The sequence below is a fragment of the Desmodus rotundus genome, chromosome 8 (assembly GCF_022682495.2).
Source record: "Desmodus rotundus isolate HL8 chromosome 8, HLdesRot8A.1, whole genome shotgun sequence".
In the NCBI taxonomy this organism is placed as follows: domain Eukaryota; kingdom Metazoa; phylum Chordata; class Mammalia; order Chiroptera; family Phyllostomidae; genus Desmodus; species Desmodus rotundus.
The window spans coordinates 101,864,163-101,878,453 of NC_071394.1; the positions used below are offsets into that span (position 1 = coordinate 101,864,163).

Consider the following 14,291-nt stretch of genomic DNA (forward strand, 5'->3'; position numbering starts at 1 on the left):
GCCAACAAATGTCTGCCTGCACTGCGGTTCCCCTGCCAGTGAAAACACTCCCTCTGTAAGGAGCGGCCTCCCGTCTCCCCCAGGAAGCCTTTCTTAAACCCAGAGTCCCAAAGTGATCCCTCCTCCTTCCTGGGCCCTCTCCTACCTCTCCAGGCCTCCTCCCACTGAGCCACCTCGCTTGTGTCTGTGGAAGGCCACCCAGGGTGGGGCAGGTGGCAGCCAGAGGGCTCTGCAGCCACTGCTCCATTTGACTGTTCTTAGCCACCTCACCACAAAGGCACTGGTTAATTCCTGTTAGTGAGTGATGAGGGACCCTGAGGTCACAGAGGCTCTGTGGCTTGTGCAAGGCCACACATCTGCATCTGTAAGTGACCACAAAGCTTCTGTCTCTCATGGGAGTGTGCCCTTCTTCCTTCCCCTCAGCTCAAGGGGCAGGGAGCTGTTTTCCTGTCACAATTCCCCTGCTAGGTGGGGCAGGGGGAGCAGAGGGCTGGACCTGCTCTTCTTTATCTCTGGGTCCCCCTAGAGCCTTGGCACAACTTTCTGCACAGAGACACTCCATGTGGGTGCTGTCTGCATTTCCAAAATGCAGGGTCGGCACTGGGAGCTGGGCAGGAGTCTGGCTTGGGTGAAAGGTAGGGCAGAGGTGGTGGGGGTGCTATGCCCGTGGGCCACACAGAGGCCAGAGGAGTGAGTTGGTGGCCCTCCTAAGGGAGATGCCATGTGAGGAGTCCCACTAGACACACATGGGCACCAACCCAGCAGGAGGAGTAGGTGACAATGAGGGGCTCCTTTCCTGCCACCTATGCCCCCAAACACGGAGCGCCCTGCAGCTCCTGGGGCCCAGCTCCCTGATCATCTCTGCCTCTGGGCTAGGGACACCCCACCCCACCCCCAGAGTCTCCGGATGGCAACAAGGCAAATCCTCTCATACTACCTTTCTCCTGAGTGGGCTGTGTGGAGCGAACCAGAACACAACTTCACGGGTTGTCCCTCAAGGCTGTCCCAGACCAGGGCTCCCTGTCTCATGGATCTTCGGCCTCACACCAGTGCCCTTTGGTAAGCGGCATGGGAGAAGAACAGAGGTGGCAGCAGAGAGCAGAGGGAAGGCCTGAACGCCAGAGGCAGGTATCCTCAGCAGCAGCAGCCCCTGCCTGTTGGGTGGATGCTTCTTGTCAGGGATGACTATGGCTAAACTGCAGCCCCCCAAGTCCTGGCTGACCACATCCCAACTGCTTTACCCTGCAGCGGTGGAAAGAGGGACTCAGGAAACAAATGGACATCCTGAACTCATGGGCAGGCAGCAGCCAGGCCCATCATTAGAGAAGGAGGGCAGGTATGGCCAATAGGGAAAGGTGGGGCCTGTGGCTAACGGGAGACCACTGCTACCCCCACCAGTTAACAGCTGCAGCACGAGCACATCTGTAACGGGGTTGCCAGATAGTCCACATTTTGAAAGAATAGCTAGGAATCTGGATTTTTATGCGAGACTGATATTTTAATGTTGGCTACAAATTTAAAAGTTTTACACACATAGAAGCTGAACACATCACCGCCCTGGGTGGCCCTGGCCCACAAGAGCACCTGCTGCCACCCCTGGCTGCCGGGAGCGCGCCTCGAGCACGCACACGCACACACCGCATGGCACGGCCACTCCAAGGCAGACGGCTTTTTGCAATGCTTTGGCCCGGCCTGGCTTTGGCCGCAAGGCGGTGTGAAATCTCACCACTTTGGAAGTGGAAATGGCACTGGGGACGAGGGGCAGGGTTACTCAGCCAGCGGGAGACCAGTCCAGCAGTTGTGAGGGGACAGGCACAGGCCACCCCTGGGGTGCGTCAGAACACGGAGAGGGGGAGGGCAGAAGGCACATTCGAAAGTGACTGTTGCTTTGACTTGTTTCCATCAATTACATTCAAATTGTTAAACACCATTAATGAAAAATGTGATAATTTTTATGTTTGACCCCCCCTAAAAAATGAGAAGAAACAGGGTCTGGGCTCTTTACTGAGGTGGGGACAGCTGATCTAATCTCCATTTTAAAGAGTAATCAGACTTAGAGAAGGAGCAAGGGCAAAATAAGAGGGAAACTTCCTGAAAACGAGGCGGGAATGGCAATGAGCAGCCTGGGGCAGTGTGGGATTTTCCTCTGCAAAGGCTGAGAAGCTGGCCTCAGGGCGGTGGGTCTGGCTGGCTGGCTCTGGAGGTTGAACCGGTTTACAGGTAGGGTGGGATGGCTTCTCAGGGACTCTTCTGAACTCTGGATTTGAGGCCCATTCAGCTGGAAGGGCAGGAGGCCACTTTTCACATCTCTCTCCCCAATCTCTGAAGAGCTGCAGCATTTTTCCTGCCCTGGTCAGCAGCCTGGCCAAGCTGGACAGCAAGCCCTGGATGGCAGAGAGGGGACAAACGGCAGAGCGGACAGGAGTGCTCCATTCCCAAGGGGTAGGACCCATCCAGAAGCCGCTATTGGCAGAGGAGCCAGCCTCGCGTCCCTTTTTTCTATCTACAGCACTTTCATAAAAGGTCAGGAATGAAGGCATCTGCCCCTCTGCTAGGTAGATGGGCGACCTCAGGCGCATTGCTCAACCCATTTGTGCCTCAGTTTCCTCACCTGTGAATAAGAGTATCCACCTCACAGGATTGTTTGAAGTACAGAATGAGCTAATCTATGCAAGTATTTCAAACAGTGCCTGGCACATGAAGTGTTTGCTATTGTTATCATCATCTGTATGTATGTTGTAAACTCTTGCCAAAGACCCCACTTCACCAAACAGGCCAGAAGAGTGCCTGGAGACGCATGGAACTGCGTTTTCTGGATCATCCCAGAGCGCTCAGGAGAAGGGGAAGGGGGAGACAGGTGCTCCCTTTGAATCGCCTCGGTGATCCTGCTCTACAGAGAGACCCCAGCCACTCAGCAGGACTGAAGTATTACTGCTGAGACCTTCCAGGGTTTGCGAAAGAAGCATATTTTGTTTCTGAGGACTGGAGGAACAATCACTGCCCACAATCCATGCTGGCTTGTTTCAGGGGTTCAGGCAAAGGGAAAAGCTGCGGAGCTACATCCCACCCCATGGCCCATCTGATGAGGACCATCTGTGCTGGGTGAAGCAGGAGGAAGAATAAATATTAGGAGCATGGAAATGGATCCAAAAGGCCCAGTTCGGAATCCTGGTTGTGCCTCATATTAGCTGAGTGACCTTGGAAATATTGTAAATCTCTCTATGCAAAACTATTGTTGGTGAGTGGCAACAGCAACCTTCCGAAGGTAGAATCAAGCTGAGTCCTGTGGCCAGAGTTGATAACTACAATGCCTGTTTATTGAGTCCTGACCCTGTGCTAAACACGTTCCATGTACTTCCCTGGCCACCCCCACCAGCCCCCACACCAGACTAGGTCATACTCTTACAAAACACCCAACTGTCTTGACGGCACTTTGCACGCTGGTTCTCCGTTGCTTAACTGTTTATGAAGTAACTAACGTGTCATCCCCACTCGACTGTCAGCTCCAGGAGGGCAGGGCCTAGCCTCTGTTCTATTCTCCACTGTATCTCTGGTCTCCAGCACATGCCTTGCACAAAGAAGGTGCTCAGTAAATATTTGTTGACCTACATTAGCACTAATTATCCCAACTACTCTGCAAAATGTTCTAACAGGAGGGGGAAAAATTAACACTTGGGTTTGCTCTGGCCATTGGGAAAGAAGGCGTGACCTAAGAGCTCGATTTGGCCAGGATAAATGACAGTACTAATCCCAGAGCCCCTGTTGGTTCTTACTGCAGGTAAGTAAAGGGGTAGGGCTGGGGTGCTTAACTGTTACTTAGACTAGATCTTTAATGGCTCTTTTCAGATGTAAAAGCGCAGGCCCACAGCTGAGTCTAGAATAGCGGTCATTATTGCTCTGCAATCAAAAGCAATGGAAATTTGGAGTTTTCAGAAGTTCTGGGGAAAGTGTCTAGGAAAATTGGCCCCTGGAAAATGGCAGTAAATGAGGCCTGAGGAAGCAGACAGCCAGGGAGAAATTCTCCAAGGGCGTGAGCAGACATGGAGAGGATGTCTGAAAAGTCTTAACTTCTGCCCATTCTGAGCAATGGGTAACCCCCTTTCTTATCAGCCCTTGGTGAAAGCCTGTTACACACAACAGCCTAATGGCTTAGTGGGGCTCAGGAAATGAGGAAGCCAAAGCCTACTGAGCGCATGCAAAGTGTGGCAGCTGACCCTGCCAGAGGCCAGAAGGCCAGTGGGCACAGTCCCCACCCTGAGATCCCTAGAAATACTGTAGACTTTGTTGATGTTTGGGCAATTTTTTAAAGAAATTATATACTCAGAGAACTTCTACAAGGAGGAATCCTTTGGGAAGAATAAAGAAATACTGGGGGGAGCACCTCCCCCTTTTCCACATATGTGGGATGAAGGTCTGACCCATATAATAAAACTAGAGTAAAAAGAGGGACGTGGTGGCTGGGGCATCTGCACTACAGCAGTATTGTCCCCTGTTATAAACATGGCAAAGGAGGCTCACAGCAGGGGGGACTCGCCCAAGGTCACACAGACAACAGGGAGGAGGCAGAAATTGGAGCCCATGCCCACGTCCCTGCCTGCTGTCCTGTGGGTCTTCCGAGGAGGGAAGGGAGGAGTAAGAGTTCCTCGGCAGCCCTGCTAGTGGGTCCAGACCCCTGCCCGAGACCCTCCCTGGGGCCCTTTCCTTCCACTCAGAGAGGCTCTCCCAGTCTTCCACTCCGCTTTCCTACTCAATCGCACCAACCCTAAATAGAAAAATGTCCCTGTTCAATGCTTTATTAGAATGGTTATTTTGTTGAAGTGCCAAGTGACCCGCTCCCGCTCCTCCTTTCCATCCCTCCGGCCGGCCCGTGTGAGTCCAGAAGGAACACAAAGGCTTTGTTTCTTTATTTTGATTTCCTCCGTAAAATCTCAAACATGCAGGAAACACCCACCCAGTCCCAGAGAAGTGGACTCAGGCCACTGTCCATTTCAGGAGGGTGGGGCTGGGGGTCAGGGTGTGGGGGTGGGCAGGAAGGTTCTGATTCGAGCTGACCTTCACTCTGGGAGTGCCACCAGGGCACCTGGGGCCTGGCTTCCTTGGCAGGAAAAGAAGGGCTTCGGTGTGAGGGGCACGAGGTCTTCCCAGCTGGGCTGCCCAAGGAACATCAACCTGAGGAATGTGGGTGTGGAGGGATGGCTGAGCAGACAGATCTCATACAAGGTTTTTCTTTTCTTTTTTTTTTTTTTCCATAGATGCCCCAAGGCTTTGGGACAGTGGCTCCACCCTTCTTCATCATCTCCGGTTCCAATAAAGCAGGCATTGAAAGAAGAACATGACAGAGGCTATTTTGGGCTGCTGAGCCTACTTGTGAGGGAACGGTGCTCACCAAGAAAGATGGGTTTGCCTCCATCTCTTCTTTGGGACCTCATTTCCAGTGGAATGAAAATATAAAGGAGGAATTTGTGCATTATCTAAAATGGGGGCTTTTCAAGAAGATGTGTTGACATTGTAAAGGATAAAAAGAAAAAAAAACCCTAAACTGAATTAAAATTAATTTTCTTTTGAAATGATTATGGAATGCTTTGGGGAGGCAAGAACCTGCCCCCAGGACTCCCCAAAAGGGTCAGCTCCTAAGGGGTGGGTGGGCCTCCCCAACCCACCACACCTTCAGCAACCTCTACACAGCTCCACATGCCTATGAATACTTCCACTCTCCACCTGGGCACCTGGACACAAGGGGCAGTCTAACCCGTAGTGTGTATAGTGGCTTCTTTTAAAACCAGAACTTTCCTTTAACATGTGGGCCTGTAGCCTCATTTCAAATAAAAAGATTTAGGGGGGCAGGCTTTGGGGGAGGCACTCTTCTGCTTCATTGACCTGTTTATTCCTATGTCGGAGCGACGCAACTTTAATTCCTCTGGTTCTCTAGTGTATTTTAATATCTGGTAGGACTAGTCCCTTCTTCTTACTCATCAAAAGGTGTCTAAGTAAGGGAGCAAAGTGCCCGATACCTCATTTTGGTCAACTGCAGGATGCATTTAGAGGGGGTAAAATCAGAAACAGAAACATTTGCAATGCTCTTGCAGCAATCTAAGCGAGAGAGGTTAAGGCTGGAGCCAAAAGAGAGATGGTTAGAAATGAGGGGAGGACTTTAAGAAATAACCAAAACCATCAGGAGTTGAAAAAAAATAAGGGGTCTGCAAACATAATGTGTATGTGTATGTCTGTATAGTCAGATAGGAATTGGTTTTATAATGTGTTTAACTGCCTTCACTGGTGCAGTCTCTGATTACTTCTATGGGGAGACAAACCCCAACAAAGCAGATTCTCCAAGGTCTTTGGGTGCCCAGCCCTTGTTGGCTTTGCAGCGTTGGCAGAAGACACTTCAGCGCGTTTTCACCACTTAATGAAGAGGACTCCAGGGCCACCTCAGGTCCCCAGTGTTCTATTACCAAATTAGTTCAAATCTTTGCCCCCAGTGGGTTGTGACTCCCTGAAAGTGGGATCTGCCTGAGTGTGGAAGGCTTTTCCAGAAGTGTTTGAATCTTTTCTGCCCAGATTTAAAAAGCACTACTCTGCGAAATGTTCTAACTCAGCTCAAGCTCCACTCAAGTAGGATGGCATCAGGCTCCAGCTCTGGAGGCAGCCGGGGGTGGAAAGGAGAAGGCTGTGAACAGCTGGGTGAGTAATGCCTCCCGTTGTCATGGAGAGCTTCCACCCTCTGCAGCTGGAGGGCTGCCTCTCCCTCCCCCACCCTCCCAGCACCAGGGGCCAGGCACCTGGGCAGCTTCTTCCTGGGAAGGGAGAAATGGAAAGGTGAAGTTAGGAATTAGAAAGGTTCTATGTTGTACTGTAGTCTTTCTTCCTTTTAAAGTAGTTCTAGACTTTAGAATAGAAAATGTATTTTGTTAAAGATCATTTAAGATGAGCTACTCAACGAGTTGCTGTCGTCTAATTATAAAAAGAAAATCATGTTTATTCTTTCTCTTTTCTAAATATATACACCCACCCTTTAAATGGCAGTTCAGTTTGGGCAGCTGCGGCTAAATTATGCTCTGCAGTCTGGCCTGAGCCCACAAGGGTCAAGGCAGGTGTTTTCTGAGGGTGCATCCACTTTTTGGAAAAAGGTTAAATCTAAAAACGCACACTCATCCTGTTCCCCTGCGCTCTCTCCCCAGTGCAGTCAGAGGCAACAAGAGGACCCATCAACAACCTTGATGGACAACCAGATGGCATTTCCAAAAGGCCACCACAGGCTGAGGACAGGCCCACACTAAGGATGAGGGACATGTTCTAAGTCCTGCAGTCATGCAAGGATCAAGTGGGTAATGGGTACATGGTGTTTGTTATATGACCCCATATATTTTTCCATTCTTTTTTTTTTTCATTCAAAAATACACCAAGTGCACAAATGATTTAGGGGTTAGTGGCTAACTGTCATCGGGTTCTCTGTCTCTGCCAAGCAGCCATTTCTGCACCTCTATGGGTTCTGCTGCCTCCTAATATCCCTGTGCATGGGCTGATCCATCCCCTTTCCTCATGAGGCCTTCGCTCTCCTCAGCACTGATTGTATATGGTCAGGTCCCCATAGGATGTGTCCCATGAGCAGCGGGAGAGAAGAGGTGTGTCATTTTTGGTCCTCCGGTTCTGGGAGAAGTGCAGAGTGAAAGAAGGAGCCTTAGCTTCGGGACCAGGCAGACACTGGCAAGACTCCTTCCAGGCTCTCCTTCTCTCAGGGTAGGACTGTGGGTGGCCTGCTTAAACTCTCTCCCTCATCTATAAAAGGCTAACAAACAGCCAAACTGTGAGGCTTAGAGGTGGCGAATACAGAGTGTCTGGCCCACAGGTCTTTGTTGGAGGAAAGATGGGAGGGAGGGAGAGGTGGGAGGACGGACACACGGAGAGGCTGTCTTTAAACCATGCCATTTGAGGAGCAGTTGAAGCCGACAGAGCTGCTGGTGCTGGAGAAAAGCATGAGTGTCAAAGGTTCACGTGAGACAGACCCAATGGGACAGCTTAAGGGAGGAAAGGAAAGAACTTTGCAAGGGTGAGAATATCCCCCAACAGAGTAGACTGACTTGAGGGGCAGCAAGCTCCCTGTCTCTAGAAGGATCCAGCTGAAGCCTCACAGGCTGCTTGGGAGGGACTCCCCTGTTGCAAGTTTCCCAGCCTTTACTCAAGGGATCATTTAACAATCTTTCCTTAGCCTTAGTCTGGGCTACATATCTGTTAAAAAAAAAGATTTGATATGATGCCTGCATTTTTAATAGTAAGTATAAAACTAATAAGAGCTGTATGTGTCCCCCCTAGAATCATCACCCTCACCACTACGAGAAATGTGCTCTACTGGGTCTGAACCCAGTCTACATAGGCTCCAGGGGCCCCTCTGGGACTAGGATTCTGTTATCTGAAGGTCGCCTGAATGCTGATAATGCTCTTCATTTTTATAACCCTTTCTGTTTCCCCAAGCATGTTCTCATCTGTGTATTTCATCTAATCCCCCTGACAACCCTGAGGGCTCAGCAGAGAAGTCACAGATGGCGCCTGGGCCCCTGCAGCACAGGACCCTCCCAAGGCCCTATAGATAGTCACAGAGGGCTGAAACCAGAGCTCAGAGCTCCCCACTCCTCTCTAGCCCACCCTCCTTCACTCACCATGCTGCACAGCCAAACCCTTTCCTGGTGCTCCCCGAAATCTCATTGGCAATACAACCCGGATGTAAATTTAGATAGACAGATGCCAGGCTCTCTTGATGAGAATATGCCTCTCTGAGACCCAGAATGTCACCTCAGCAACCAGTAATGACCCACATTGTCATTTGGCCATTGGCCATGAGCAGGCCCCACCTAGTGCAGCTACCAAGAATATTAAAGGACAATGAATACTAAAGGAACATTGCTACTTTATGACCCCTACAAGACGGATGGCTGCAGGAAGCTGCCTTGGATCATGCTAAACGGTTAAAAGGGCCTAGGGGCTCAGTGGTGAGGGCTAGGCCAAGGAGGGCCAGGGGGTGGAGTCTCTGAGAATAGGCAGGGAAACCTCATCACAGGCAGCAGCAATGCTACCCAGAAGACTGGAGATGGTCACCCATGAATGCATGGTGGGCACCAAGGAGGGCAAACTTGGTCTGTCTGAAGCATGAGGTGGTGGCAGCATTGCCCTGTTGGTCAGAGTTCCACAAGACAGACTCTCTGGCTGACTGCACAGACTTCAACTCAGGCTGAGAACTGACAGCTGTCCTACTCTATTTTCATTCTTGACATTATCTCTATCACGAAGGCATGCTGTCCTGATGGGAAGGCAAAGTGACACAGTAAGTCCTAGGTAAACAGAAGTGAAGCAACCTGGCTTAGACCAGGGGATCTAATGGGGATCCAGGACTAGTTTTCGGAGATCCCCGTATCCCCTGAATTGTATGCTCAATTTTGTATATCCAAGCAATTTTTCTCTGGGCTTCTCACTGGCATAATGAAGAAGCTGCCTGTCCCATGAAAGAACTTGCTGGAAGGAGCACTGATATCCCATCCCTGTGTACAGAGACCTCACATGAGTTGAGAGCATTTGGGAGATCTAAACTCTGTTTAATCCACTATTACTTGGGGTCAGTTATTTGCAGCCAAAAGCATTCCTACTGACCCAGTATCATAGGGCCCAGTGACATCACCCAAGAGTATGAGGGTTGGTGAGTCCTCAGGGTCCACCAACAAAACTCCTCTCAAAGCTTGAATTGTCTGCTCAGCCTCTAGAGAATGGGCACCTGCCAGAAGCCCCAGGTACAGGGAACGAGCCCCTGCCAGCTTCTTCTTTTTTCACATTCCCGGACAAAGTAACTGTATCTTTGTATAGGCAGCCAGATGCCTGTCCTGGGCCTGGCAGGGATAGAGCTTGTACAACTCAATGCACACCCTCTGGGAGCTTGAGAACATCCCAGCTTTGCCCAAGAATGTGTTCCCACTTAGTTCAGATGAGGATGGTTTGGATAAACGACACAATGCTCACAAGCAGGTATGTTTTCAATCACTTACAGGAAGGCACACTCCATGTGGGGGCATTTCACGGGTAGAACAATGATCACACCAGATGTGAAATATAAAATAGAGGTCACATTTCCCTGAGAACTCACTCGATCTAGCAGGCTGGTCAACATGCGATTCTGGCCAATGTCAGGGTCAGTCACCCTGGAAGCTAGTTCAGCTCCTCAGAGCCCAGGGTCCTCCCTGGTTCCAGGACCACTCAAGCTCAGGAACCAACCCCAGGGATAAATAATTTGTCACTTTATAAGCAGCTCAGATAACGGAAGGTGTAAAATACTTGTGGTTAGAGCTAATAATAAAAGTTATACCTGTCACAAAAATGTCTTATGTAGATGGAAACATGAGTAGTGGAAAAATACAAACTGCTTTATGCAGAGGCAAAGCTGGCAACTCTGGAAGACTGCCTCTTGCCTCACCAGAGCTCAGCAGAGGGCCTTGACCCCCCTTCTCCATAAGGAAATGTTGAGGCCGCAGGGTGGGGGGCGGGGAGGCAGTTTCCAACAGAGTACCAGGTTTGCTCAACACCCACTCCTCCCCAGAAAGAGGCTGGCAGACCCTGCAGCCTTGAAACCCCCAGAGCATGAAAGCCCCATGCCTCCTGCCCTGGCAGAGAAAGGACAAACAACACCATAAACCACAGACAGAGAAGCTAACTGGCCGCTGGGCAGTGAGAACATACCCAAGGATGAAAATCATGGCCTGAAGCATTTTTAACCCCAGTCAGCGGGGACACACGATTTACAGGAAATTAGGAGATTTACAAAATGTTAGCCAGCTCAAGTTTCTTCCCTCAGAAGAGGAGCAGGAGAAACTCTTAAGAACTGTATCAGTGAAAGTGCTTTGTTCAGAGCAAAGCCCCTGACACGTGTCAGTTATTAATACACAGCAACAGCTCACCGCCCCACACATCCACCCACCAGAGAATGTCAATAGAGCAAAAGCATAACACAGCCTGACCCTCACAGGAGGGTCCCCAACAGCTGCGTGGTCTAAAGCATGATCTCTAAGAAAGGCTCTTAGGCACGTTAGTGACCCTTTTAGCCCTAGTTCACCACCTGCATATGAGGATAATAAAAATAAAATCTTTTCTGAAGGAGTCTTGTCAAATGATGATCAAGCACATCCATGTCTGGTCTGCATGAGCCCTGTTGGCTGCTATTTCAATAGAGCTGCAAATCAGATCTCCTTATTACTCCTGCTGCCAGGGAGGTCACTCTTGTGAGGCCACAGTGCTGAGCTTTGTCCCGGTCATGTCCAGGACAGTTGAGTCCTGGAATGGCGAGAACTATTCTAGCCCAAGCAGGGGCCCGTGGTGGGAAGAAGGACAAGCCCAGAGCTCTGTGATGAGGACCATGATGACTTCATGGTCCTCATCACAGGTGACCCTTGTCCACCTTTCCAGGACAAAGGTGGCCCTTGTCCACCTTTCCAGGCTCAGCTTTGTCCCCAGCCAGCACAGATCTCGGTCCCAGCCACAGAGTTTAATAGGGCCGTTGGAAGCTCCTACCAGGCATCACCTCCTCTAGGAGGCCTTCCCTGGCCTTCCACACTGTCTACTCCCAGAACCCCTGAGCTTCCCTGATCCCAGGCCCGACCATACTGGGCTGTGGCTCGGTTTGCGCCCCTACCTTCCCCGCGGAGCAGCAGCTGGCACTGTGCCCCACACACAGTGGGCGCTCCAGCCACTTCTGGTCAATGAATGAGCCCGGCCCTAGTTGTGACCAGAGCCCCAAGTGCAGTGTACAGTTGCTTTTGAAGAAGGCTGCTTTTTGTTATTCAGCTGAATTTGACAACTCCACCCGCGGATCCAGCTCTTGTTAACGCCATTTTAAAAGGGGAGAAAGGGCCCTCCCACCCCCACAGCCGTGTTGCCCACCTCCCTGCGGGTTCTCGCTGGGGCAGACAAGGAACCCAATGGCGATTATCATAACAGAGGCTCTTTGGGAGGTCGGCAGGCCCTCCCCACTCGAGTCTCAGTCGTGGCCGATTTCTCGATCGCACACCGTTATTCGGGAGCCTGTGGTGGGGTCCAAAGGCTACTCACCGCCAGTCCCAAAGCGCATTCAGCTAGGAGAGCGTGGCCAGCCGGGGGTGGCCACACCTCCGGCCCCGGAACAAAGCGCCAGCCCTGGCTGGGGTCGCGAGGCCGGGAGCCCTCCCTTCTTCTCCCCTCCTGTCCCCGTCTTCACGGCACGCTCCAGCCCCGGCTGGGCTCGGGCCCTCAGGTCGCCTCCTCCATGCTCCAGCCGGACTGACGGGCTCCGGGACCGCCGCCTGCTGGTCTCTCTGGCCGGTCCCCACCCTGGCGCCTCCTTAAAGCGACCGCGCAGCCCGTGAGCGCCCGGAGCGCTTGCCGCGCCGTGCATTCCTTATATTGCAACAGCGCCTGCTAAAAATAGAGCGCTGCCGGGATGCCGGGGTAGCTGGCCCCACGCTGCTACCCAGCCGTCCCAGCCTGCACCCTGGAGCCAGGACGCGCTGCCCGCATAGTGCCGGCCCCCACACAGAGTCCCCAGGCCGCTGCAGGGCGCGCGAGCCCAGCCACAGAACGAGGCTGGCACCGGTGCCTCCCCCACGGTCCTGCTCACTTACCCTGGTCCCACCCGTGGAGCTGGCTTTAAGGTGGACGTGGAATGGGAATTTGTCCTGGCCCCTTTAAGAGCCTCTGCGCTCCAACCTTTAAATCTCCGCTGGGCCCACAACTTCTGAGCCTCTCCAGTCCTATGCAATCCCGAATTCCCTTAGAATCTTAACCTTAACCGCGTTCCTTTAGAATCCCCGGGCGTGTGTCTTTCTAGATCCCGCCTCCGGGTTCGCTTTTCCAGGCCCTCCTGGGGCACCATTCCTGGGCCCAAAGTTCCTTCAGATGGATGCGACGGGGATAGGCGACACGCGCGCGCTGCCCCTTTCCTTGTTTCAGTTCCGCTAACTCGTCCACTGGCGTCATTTATCCCTCTTTAAAAAATAAAGATACAATTTGCATATTATGAAATTCTACCTTTTAAAGTATTCAGTTTAGTGGTTTGTAGTTTATTCGCAAAGTTATACAACCGTCACATTATCAGTTTCCAGATCATTTTCATAACCCGCTTCCCGCTTCCCGCCCCCCCCCCCCCCCCCCCCCCCCCGCCCAAACTGTACCCATTTGCAGTCACTCCTCCTTTCCGCCTCCCTCCACCCCTTGGAAACCACTAACCTACTTCTGGATTTGCCTCTTCAGGACATTTCATATAAATGGAATCATACAGCATGTGGTCTTTTGTGGCCAGCGTTTTACGCTGCCCAATGTTTCCTAGGTTTATCTGTAGAGCAGCAAGTGGGAGCACTTCATCCCTTCTCGTGACTGAATAATACTCCATTGTATGTGTACACCACACGTTGTTAATCCACTCAGCAGCTGACAGACAGGTTGTTTGTGCTTTTGGGGTATTATGAATAAAGCTGCTATAAACAAGTCTTTGTATGAACATATGTTTTCATTTCTTTTGGATAAGTACTTAAAAGTAGAATTGTGGGTCACATGCTAACCATGTTTAATATTTTGAGGTCTCCTCGACCTGTTTTCCAAGGCAGCTACACTGTTTGGTATTCCCACTAACGATGTATGAGAGTTTCAGTGTCTCCACGTCCTCCCCAACACTTCTTACCATCTGCCATTTTTTTTATTAAAGCCATCCTAGTGGGGATGAAGTGGCATCTCGTCGTAGCTTTATCAGTGTCATTTTTGAGGACGTTCCTTTTGTGGGTGGACCTTGATGATGACTTGGAACCCGCTTTACACATCCAGGGAACCCTTATCACTTTGAGACCTTCACCCTCCACCCAGGCCGAAAGGGACCTTACTTCCTTGGGTTCCTCATGCCATGCTGGGGCTCCCAGTGTGATGCAGGTTTCGACTGGCATCCCAGGTAGTCATGCAGCCAATTGCTGAGAGCTACTGTGCCCCCTGCATCCCCACTCCCCCTGCTGTTCTGAAGGTACCGCGGACCCCAAGAGTCCCCGTGCCAGGTGGATGTGAATTGGATGCAGTCAAGAGTATGTCACCTTGGCAGGGGGTAGCAGGACTGATCGAGGAGGGGCCTGAGGGACAGATGTCCATCTTGACTGGCTGGGTCTTGCCCTGAAAGCTGCCTCTTTCTCCCTCTTCCATTTACCACAGTCCGTGGGGGAGGCGGGCAGGGGTCTGCCTGCTTTGGTTGTCTGTCAGCCCTTCAGGGGCTCTTCTCTGAAGAGACACTCTCTTCTGGGCACTGA

The 14,291-nt window shown here is 51.5% G+C and overlaps 1 protein-coding gene across 6 annotated transcripts in view; it reads right to left on the bottom strand.

Annotated features, from left to right (window-relative positions):
• MRAS (muscle RAS oncogene homolog) overlaps positions 1-13,253 on the bottom strand; it is a 57,890-nt gene extending 44,637 nt beyond the window's left edge. For 2 of the 6 annotated variants that reach the window (XM_045200095.2, XM_053930247.1), the window contains exon 1: positions 12,082-12,380. The gene's annotated coding sequence lies outside the window, so the exon portion shown is untranslated. Of the gene's footprint in view, positions 1-145; positions 252-12,081; positions 12,381-12,629; positions 12,895-13,233 lie in introns of those variants that run through there. The other 4 variants (XM_045200099.2, XM_045200096.2, XM_053930248.2 and 1 more) reach the window with 4 other exon arrangements.
• Positions 13,254-14,291: the final 1,038 nt, after the last annotated feature.